Raw genomic sequence first — 9,977 nt, 5'->3', positions numbered from 1 at the left:
TATCTTCAGGAAGCTGACTGAGTGCATCTGGTGTTTTGGTGACAGGATGAGTCTGGAGAGATTGAATATTCTGGGTGGAGTTGAATCAACTAGACAAACAGGCGTTGATTTAAACTTCCTTATCCGTCCCTTTAAGGAGAGTGTACCACAACAGTGGAAGTTGTAATGGCAGATTTTTGCATTTGTGTAATGTTTAATAGAAGAACAGATATGTATTTAGAAGAAGTAGATAACAAATGTGTTTCTGTATTACAAGAGTTACAGAGGGACTATAAGTGGTTATGACCCCATGCATGTTATTGTCTTAGCAAATGCTTCACTGCAGGGGTTACTTAGTGTGTCTGATAGAGATGGGTGGGGAGACTCTGCATTTGTATACAGGACTGGAGTCTTTTGATGTTGTAAATCTAGATAGGGGATCTCGGAGACAGATTGTCTCACACCAGATAGAGGCACACCAGGGTGTGAGACGGAGATCTGAGACAGGAACTCTGCCCAACCTGGTCAGACATCAAGGAACTGAAGTATACCTTTTGGCTCCTGTGAGGGAGAGGGGCTTCTGATTGTATAAGTGAAGTGATTCTCCTGTGCTCACATGCTCATTCTGTACCGTCACACTAGGTGGCTGTGTGGGTGAGCCCCACCTGCAGGTGTTTTAATTGAACTTTCCTAGAACAATGTTATGTGTGTATTATACAATAGAGAGTATGATTATTAAGCAGAAACTGCCACCACAAGAGTCACTGTGGTCAGTGGCGGAGCTTTGATGCAGGTTGATCTCCCAGCAACCTGGAGCAGGTTAGCCGTTCATCAGAGATTACCATGGTGATTTACCTCGTTAGAAGTGGAGCGAGCTTCGTAGGACTGAAAAAACTAAACCTGAAGTTAGCCACAGTAACCACAAATCCTGCTTGAAATGCTGAACTCTGGATCTGTGATACTGACTAATGTTAGTAACATACTGATGAAAGCAGCGTGGACTGACTCAACCATCTACTGACCTCAGAGTCTCCAGTCGACAGGTTGGACTCTGCTGTAGATCAAGCAGCTCCTTCACTCTGAGTCCTGCAGGTCGTTGTCTCTCAGATCCAGTTCTCTCAGATGAGAGGTTTTGACCTCAAGAGCTGAAGCCAGAGAGAACTTAACTGATCTCTGACAGTCTGCAGCTCCTCAACCTGGATAAAGAATAAAACTTAACTGTAAATTAAACTGAGTTCATGTGTGAAAATAACGGGCCTGCTATTCCTTGTGTACAGACTCATAACATAGAGGAATAAATATGAAATCAGACATGTTGGACTAAAAACAGGTACAACTCAGTAAAATAGATTATTTGGACCCGGTCTCTGTCACTGCAGATCAGTTTAGGAAATCCAGAACTAAACTCAGTGTTTTAACAAGTAGCTGAATATTTTAAAATGTCACAAATTAATTAATGAATGGATTCAAGTTATGTATGAAGAGAATTATGTTTAAATTAGAATAAATGAGATCAATTGTGTATAAATGCTGTTTTATGAATATGAGATCTACAAAGTCAGTCAGTGAACTGACCTCAGAGTCTCAGTCGACAAGTTGGACTCACATGAAAACCACACAGCTCCTTCACTCCTGAGTCCTGCAGCTTGTTCTTAGTCAGATCCAGTTCTCTCAGATGAGAGGGTTTGACCCTCAGAGCTGAAGCCAGAGAAGAACAGCTGATCTCTGACAGACTGCAGTCCTTCAACCTGGATAAAGAATAAAACTTAACTGTAAATTAAACTGAGTTCATGTGTGAAAATAAAGGACTTTGACTAAACATCACTGTCTCTGTTTTCTTGAACCTGAAGTCTGATCAAGTTATTCTGGACATTTTCTGGAACTTCTCTGCAGCCTCCTAATAAAAAAGTTTCAGGTAGGTCCATGTGAGAATAGAGCAGGTGAATGTCCAGAGGATTCCTGAAGGCCAGTGGGCGTGTTGAGGACACAAGCCGTGGGACGGACGTGAAACTGGAAGAACACAAACATCTCAGGATGAAGAGGAGCAGTACACGTAGAAGACGAAGGCGTCAACCCGGAAACACGGAGATTCCAGAGCTTTTGGTGATGAGGGGCGACCTTCGGTGTGGATGAGCTAGCAAACAACAACACTGATCTTTCCACAGCAGAGTTTATACGTCATGTCCGGCCTCCTGCTGCTCCACCGTTCTTCATATGTGAAAGTCAAACTCAGAAATGTCCAGACCTCCTTTTTACAGAGTTCATGACTGAAAACAGCTTGAAAGTCTCGTGTCCTCGGGGGTTCAAGTTGTTTGTAATATGTAACTTCACCACTAGATGTCTCTAAATATCTTGCTGGACATGTTCAGTCATTACACGTGAACAAGTGGACTCGTTCATGACACCTGGAACGTCACTAACTCCTTCACAGTGAACCTGTAACTTAACATAACTTAACCTTAACCATGGTTACTCCTTGGAGATATGTGTTTGGCTCCGCCCCTCGTCTGAATGTTCCCACATGTTCCTGTTGCTGTGAGCGAGTCGGACCCGGACAATCTCCTGCTGCTGCTTCAGCTCAAATGTCCGACCCACTTGTCAGAACATGTTCCACAGTTGATGTGTGAAAGGCGAGAGCAGTTCTATGATCATGTTTTGCTTGAAGTGGCGATGATCCCCAGGCAGCAGTTGGACCAGTTGAAAGTGGTGCAGGGAGCCTGAGGAACAACGTGTGTACAGGGTGGGACAGAGATCTGGTGGTGAAAGACCAAAGATGGACGACCCCGTGTAAGTCCTGAGAGCCAGAGGAAGGGTTTCATGTTGAAATGAACCCAAAGTGGAAGAAACAGGGCTGAAGGCAGTACTCAGCTGCAACACGACACTTCAGCAATAGATGTCACTACATTCTACACACTGAACCTTTAACATTAAAACATGATGTCTGACCTCAGGTCTCCAGTTGACAGGTTGGACTCTGTGAAAACCACACAGCTCCTTCACTCCTGAGTCCACTACCCAGGTCATTTTGTAGCTCAGATCAAGTTCTCTCAGATGAGAGGGTTTGACCTCAGGCTGAAGCCAGAGAAGAACAATGATCTCTGACAGACTGCACTCCTTCAACCTGGATAAAGAATAAACTTAACTGTAAAAATTAAACTGAGTTCATGTGTAGAAAATAACAGACACATATTCATGTCAGCACAGACTCATAACATGGAAGATAAATATGAAATCAGACATGTTGGACTAAGCAGAGTCCTGATTCAGTACAAATAGATTATTTGGACCCGATCTGTCCTGCCAGAATCAGTTTAGGAAATCCAGAACTTAAACTCGGTGTTTTAACAAGTAGCTGAATATTTAAAATGTCACAGATTAATTAATGAATGGATTCAAGTTATGTATGAAGAGGAATTATTTTAGAATTAAATTAAATAGGATAAGTGTGTATAAATGCTGTTTTATAGATATGAGATCTACAAAAGGGTCGTCAGTGAACTGACCTCAGAGTCTCAGTCGACAGGTTGGACTCTGTAGAAAACCACAGCTCCTTCCTCCTGAGTCCTGCAGGTCGTTGTTTCTACTCAGATCAGGTCTCTCAGATGAGAGGGTTTGACCTCAGAGCTGAAGCCAGAGAAGAACAGCTGATCTCTGACAGTCTGCAGCTAAATCCCACCTGGATAAAGAAATATGAATATTAGAATGTATCCTCCTGTTGTTGTGGATCGTCATCATGTCAACACAGACTCTCAACATGCTGCTGACCTCAGTCAGTCATGACCTGAAGATAAATATCCAGATCAGACATGTTGGACCATTGTTTCATTCATCAGCTTCTTCTCTGTGTTGGTCATGAGCAGGTTTGTGTAATTAAACACTGTTTAAAGTAGGAGATGGCTCCTGACAGTCACTTCCTGTTTGTTTTCTATACTTATCAACTGTCAACGTGTTTCAATAAGAATGTGTCTTATTTTTGAAAAGCTGAGGAGGGGCAGTGCTCGACCTCAGTCCACATGTTATTCACTGACACTTTCTTAGTGATCAGGAGCAGGTGAGTGCAGGTGAATGGAGTTGATGGGGTGGACGTGACTGACAGGCTGGGTGGTGACAGATGACTGAGGGACAGTGAGCAGAGCAGAACTGAGACAATTTAACTAAATAATGACCCAATAAGAAGAAAGTCTGAAGAGTGAAGAAGGATTGGGACACCAGAGTCTCAGTCGACAGTTTGGACTCTCAGACCAGAACACAGCAGCTTCACTCCTGAGTCCTGCAGCTCGTTGTAGCTCAGATCAGTTCTCTCAGATGTGAGGGGGTCTGACTTCAGAGCTTCAGAGGCCACGACTTCACAGTGAGTCTCTGAGAGTCCACAACCACAGTCTGTAATTAAAGAAAATATCAAATCTGTGAGAATTAAATCAGAAAACACAACATTCATACAAAACGTGATCATGTGAAACCCTCACCTGGTAAATCCCCTTTTTTGTTAAAAACGCCTCAAAGAATCCTTTCGAATTTGGTCCAAGCGTTCATTCAGACTAACAGAGGAACTCATTAAATTCAGGTGGTCAAGGTCAAGGTCAAGGTCACAGAACATGTTCATGGCCTCTTGAACATGATATCTCAGAATCTGTCTTTACAGGATTTCTTCACATTTGACTCAAATCCAACCTAACTCCGATCTACATGTCTTTTGGGTTTGTGGAGAGGCTGGAGAACCCAGAAGGCCACTGCAGACAGCTCAGGAGAACCTCCTCCTCACAGAAGGCTGCACTCCAGTGTTGACCACTGCAACCCACCATGCTGCCCAAACAGTGAACCATTTAACACTGAGTGGATTTGAAAGAGCACGACTCATCTCACTGATTGAACATGTTATTGATGTCTGGACTCACAGAGCCTTCCTGCAGTTCCTCGGCTGGGATCAATCTCCATCGACCCTGGTCTGATGTGTTGAACTTCTTCAGGTCCAACTCATCCCAGAACCTCCTCTGCATCTCTGCAGCATGTGAGGCCAGAGCTGAGCAGTGGATCTCCAGAGAGTTTTCTCCTCTGATTTGTTCTCTGACGTCAGGAACTGTTGCATCTGCTGATAGACAGGTAATTCGTTCATCTCAATCCAGACAGTGGAAGATGTTGATGCTTCTGTCAGGAGAAGGTCATCCTCTCCATCTCTCCTTCAGATTTATTTGATCACTCTCTGGATGATCTCTGGATTGTTCCTGTCGACCCAGCAGGCCTCCTAAGACTCTCTGGTTGGACTCCCAGACCTGAGGCCGTGAAGGAAGCCGAAATAAACAGGTCAGATGACCATTTTGTACTGGTGAGGATTTCTTCATGGTTCTCTTCAGGAGGTCATTCAGGAGGAAGGTACTGTCTGTGTCCCCATATGTTCCCAGAAGTTGTTGAGTTCTTCTGTGTTCCTCTTGGTATAACAATGGAACATGTAGACTGCAACCAGAAACTCCTGAACGCTCAGATGAACAAAGCAGTGGGCCCAGTTTCAGGAAGATCACACTCTCTTCTGAAGATCTCAGTGCAAACTCCTGAGTACACCGAGGCCTCTCTGTGACATTAAGACCACACCGCTCGAGTCTTCTTGAGTAGAACATGATGTTTCCTTCCTCCAGATGTTTAAGCGCTAGCCTCCCAGCTTCGGAGAACGTCCCTGTCAGCTCGTCAGCTGCTGTGGGTCGTCTCCATGTCCCTCCACCGTACTTGTTGTTCTTCCTCTTTGTCTGAACCAGCCCCAGGAGGTGGCAGTACAGGTCAGTCAGGGTCTTGGGCAGCTCTCCTCTCTGGTCTGTGGTCAACATGTCCGCTCCAGAACTGTAGCACTGATCCAGCAGAAGACTGGGGATTTGACACATGATGTGGAGGCTCCTGGGCGTCTTGATGTGTGAGATGATTCTGCTGCACAGCTCTTCATCACTGAATCTCCTCTGAAGTACTCCTCCTTCTGGGCCTCAGTGACCTCGTACTTCTGTGACCTGTCAACACATGTAGGAGGGATCTGATTGGCGCCGCAGGTCTGGAGGTTATCCAGGCGAGAGCCGAGGAAGCAGATTCCCCCGGATGAGGTTTGTCAACGCGTTGACTGATGACCTCTGTGTGACATCAGACACAAGCTCCCTCTGGTTGAAGTCAGAGAAGGTCTGCTTTCATCAGGCCGTCAAAGATGAACAAGGTTTACAGACAGCGAGCGCGTCTCTGCCGTGAGCTTCTGCTGTGGATGGAAAACATGGAGCAGCGTGAGAAGACTGTGCTGCTGGTGCCACCCAGGTTCAGCTCCTGAACAGCACAGTCAGCAGACCCACATCTTGGTTTCTAAACCCTCTGCCCAGTCCAGAGTGAACTTCTGCACCGAGAAAGTTTTCAGCATGTGACCTTGGGTGGTCAGGGCGACTTTCTGATGCTGCTCTGCTGGTCAGTTAGAGGCTTTAAAGATGTAAGTAGCACTTGATGGGAGTGTCGTGGAATCTTCCTCTTGGAAGCCGTCTCCCGACTGCCTCACCTCATGTTGAGTATTAACCTCTTCACTCTGTCCTCTGTGATGTAGAGCTCAGTGTAGATCCTGTTGAGGAGGTTCTACTTCCTGTTTCATCAGTTCCTTCAGTCACATGTTTCAGATCTCCTCCTCAGACTGAGCTTATGTTCATCTAAAACCTCCTGCGAACCACGATCTGCTGAAAGACAAGAAACAATGTCAGAGACAGAGAATCCTGAGAATGCTGATTGTTTCATCAGATACAGAAAAACTACAGAAATAAAAAGCTTTTTAACTTTGTGCTTTTATAACGATGTTAAATGTTGATGCTGTATGAAGGAACAAAAATAAAACCACATGCTGATGTCAGAGTAGAAGACATCAGCAGACACACATGTACAGTGCTGCTCTGACCGGCTGTCTGAGCTCCAGCTCCTATTCAGGATCTTTGTCCACACTGGGGACAGGAGAGTCTCTGAAGAACCAGACTGGTCCCAGTGAGGTGATGCACTGTCTGCAGAACCAGTGTCCACAGCTGGTGGAGACTGGATCATGGGACGTCCTGACACGAAGCACAGCAGGGACGACTGCTCCTCCTCAAACATGACTCCTCTTCCTCTCCCTGTGAGACATTTCCTGATAACTCACATGTCCCGGTCACAGGTTGTCATTACTTCTGTCAAAGGGAGGTTTTGTTTTTCACCAGTATGTTTGTGTGTGGTTGGTTCGTTAGTGGGATTATAAGCGACAGATTACAGAAAGTAAACTTGGTGGAAGGTTGTGGTCTTTGAACCAGATCGGGGGGTTCCTCTTTCACAGACATGTTCAGAGGACTGATGTTTACCAGTGTGTGGAATTTGGTGCAGATCCAAATCAAAATGAGTCTCTAGTGAATCTCAAAGTGGTTTCATAAGGACGTGTTGGTTCTTGGTGGAGGGTCTGAGCTCTTTGAGTGATTCTGAGAGATTAGTCACCAACTATTGAAGCTGTGTCCTAATGCAGGGGCCACACTAGAGGAAACTAAATCCTCTTCAGGCAGGTCACAGTAGAAACAGTCTCTTACTCTGTGTGTGAGGTCAGGTTCATTACTGAAGTCTAGAGGAAGTTCTTTGGACCAGTCACTCTTCCAGAGACACAGCTGGACCCTGGAGACTCTGCTCTCAGTCTGTGGTCTGACCTCTGCAAACACAAACATGTTTTTATTCCAGAACACATCATTCACTAGTTTCATTCTCTGAGGATTCAGTTTGGAGCTTCACATGTTCGTAGCAGGTCTCTTACTTTGTGTGTGAGGTTCAGGTTCCATTACTGAAGTTTTAGGTTCTCCCATGGACCGGTCTGCCTCTTCAGAGACACACAGCTGGACCCTGGAGACTCTGCTCTGTCCTCCTCTTCCTCCTCATAACCACTCTCTTCAGTCTGAGAGGAAAAACACTGTGGCTCATAGGAATCAGGACAAACCAGTCTGTTCAAGAAAACACTTCCAAAAATACCAAGCAAGGACACACACACACACACACACACACACACACACACACACACACACACACACACACACACACACACACACACACACACACACACACACACACACACACACACACACTCAGGTGACTGTAGCACGTTCTGTTATTAAAACATGATGAACAGATGTGATGAAGATAAAAGTGAAACTGTGATTAACTCTGTGAATTAGTCCTTTGAAGGCTCTTTGTTCCAGACCTGCTGTTCACATCTGTCTCTGGGGATCGATCCACATGAAACTCCGTCTGTCACCAGGTGTGGGCGACCAACTTAGAGTGGTGTGATCAGCAGACGGATGTTAACAGCAGGTGTGAGGAGTGTGACAGTAAAACTTTCAGAAAGTTGTGTTCACACTCACCTGCTCCCTTTTCTTCCTTCCTGCTCATCCCAGGTGAAAATGGAGTCCTGACCTTCCCTGTTCTCAGGCTCCTCCTCTCTCTCTTTACAGTAGATAAGAGAGTTGCTCACAGACCATTTTAAAGCTCAGTGTGTAAGATTCAAGGTGAATTGATCTATTGTTAGAAATTAAATATAAAATAATCAGTGATGTTTCACTTGTCTAAGTGTATATGAAGAGCTGCTTTACTCTCTAGAATGGGAAGATCAGTTTCAGGCTATAACGTGAAACTCAGCACGTGACCTGTGGAGTGGCGCTTCCTGAAACAGCCGCTCACAGGAAAACGAATGCATTGGCGAGGGGACTATTTCCAGCGGATGGAGCTCTATGGCACAAACACATGAGAAGTGTCAGGCTGTGGATGGACACACAATATTTTTATATCATCGAGAAGAAAAATAGAAAATATCCTGAACTTGTTCTTTTAACGTCTTCTCTGATAATCAGACTCAGAGAGTTCTCAAGATATTTAACATTTGGTCATCACATTATCATTTGACCGGTATCACAGTTGAACATCAATTCAATGCTTTCTTTTATCTTATTTCTTAAATTGCACTTGTGAATATTCTGATTCCACAATAACGTCAAAGTCACAAACTATTTCAGCATTTCAAGACTCCATGAGCTCACACACACACACACGTTTAGAGTTAATGCTTTCCCAGCACTGGAATAATGTCCAAACGTCTGTTAGGTCCATCAGTCTGGTTAAAGTCAGAACCAAGCTTAACAGGGGCATCATGCTGTGTGAATGGGGAATATATGGAGGTTACTTCCCTACACTTGGCAGGAAAAGGTGGATATTGTGAGGATGTGTTGCTGGAGGTTCAGCGTGGTTTCATCCATTTCAGAAGCTTCATCCAAAGATCAGGGCTCCATTAAGAAACCTGGCCTGTATAAGCACAAACAGAAACTCTCTTCCTGGCACCCCACTGGTTTTGTTGTGTGATTGTCTAACACAAAATACTCTGCAACATTACATTATAAATATAATACTAATATTTCACATGACATGGTTCCTGTAATGTGGCGGCCAGAACTAATCCCATCATAACAAAGATGTGAAGAAGCCGTTCAGAGCAGTGAAACACGTGTTTGTTTGACTGGTTCAGCCCCACACTGTATTTAGCAGCTCGCTGCTGAACACAAACTACAATGAAACCGTTAGTGTGGTTATTAATAATGATATGAAGAATTAGAGCAGCTGCGTTAATGAGCTGACAAAAGCAACAGCACTCTGGACCAATGGAGTCAACGCATCAATGCTAACGCTAACAGGAAGAGCTAGAGGCGGCCGACTCAGAGAAATGACTCTGAACGGGAAGGGAATCTGTGAATCAGTGTGAAACACGTTCAGTTCGCTTCATGTGTGAAACTGGTTCAAATGAAAGTCTCTGTTAAAACGCTGTTTTGCTGTAGTGACGTGTAGCAGCTCCTCCCCCTGAGTTCCCTCAATCAGCTGAGTGATATGAGCTTCGTGCAGGTGTGTGGGACCACTGCTCGGGGATCTTCTTCTGCTGTCATGGAGGGTGGCACCTAGGTTCAAGGTGCATTAGCGCCCCTACTGTGCCAGGTGTTTGGTCTGCG

At 45.0% G+C, this 9,977-nt stretch overlaps 1 pseudogene; it reads right to left on the bottom strand.

Annotated features, from left to right (window-relative positions):
* LOC124851543 overlaps positions 1 to 6,657 on the bottom strand; it is a 26,290-nt pseudogene extending 19,633 nt beyond the window's left edge.
* Positions 6,658 to 9,977: the final 3,320 nt, after the last annotated feature.

This window comes from Hippoglossus stenolepis, chromosome 3, assembly GCF_022539355.2.
Source record: "Hippoglossus stenolepis isolate QCI-W04-F060 chromosome 3, HSTE1.2, whole genome shotgun sequence".
Lineage (NCBI taxonomy): Eukaryota > Metazoa > Chordata > Actinopteri > Pleuronectiformes > Pleuronectidae > Hippoglossus > Hippoglossus stenolepis.
This window is presented reverse-complemented; position numbering and strand designations above follow the sequence as displayed.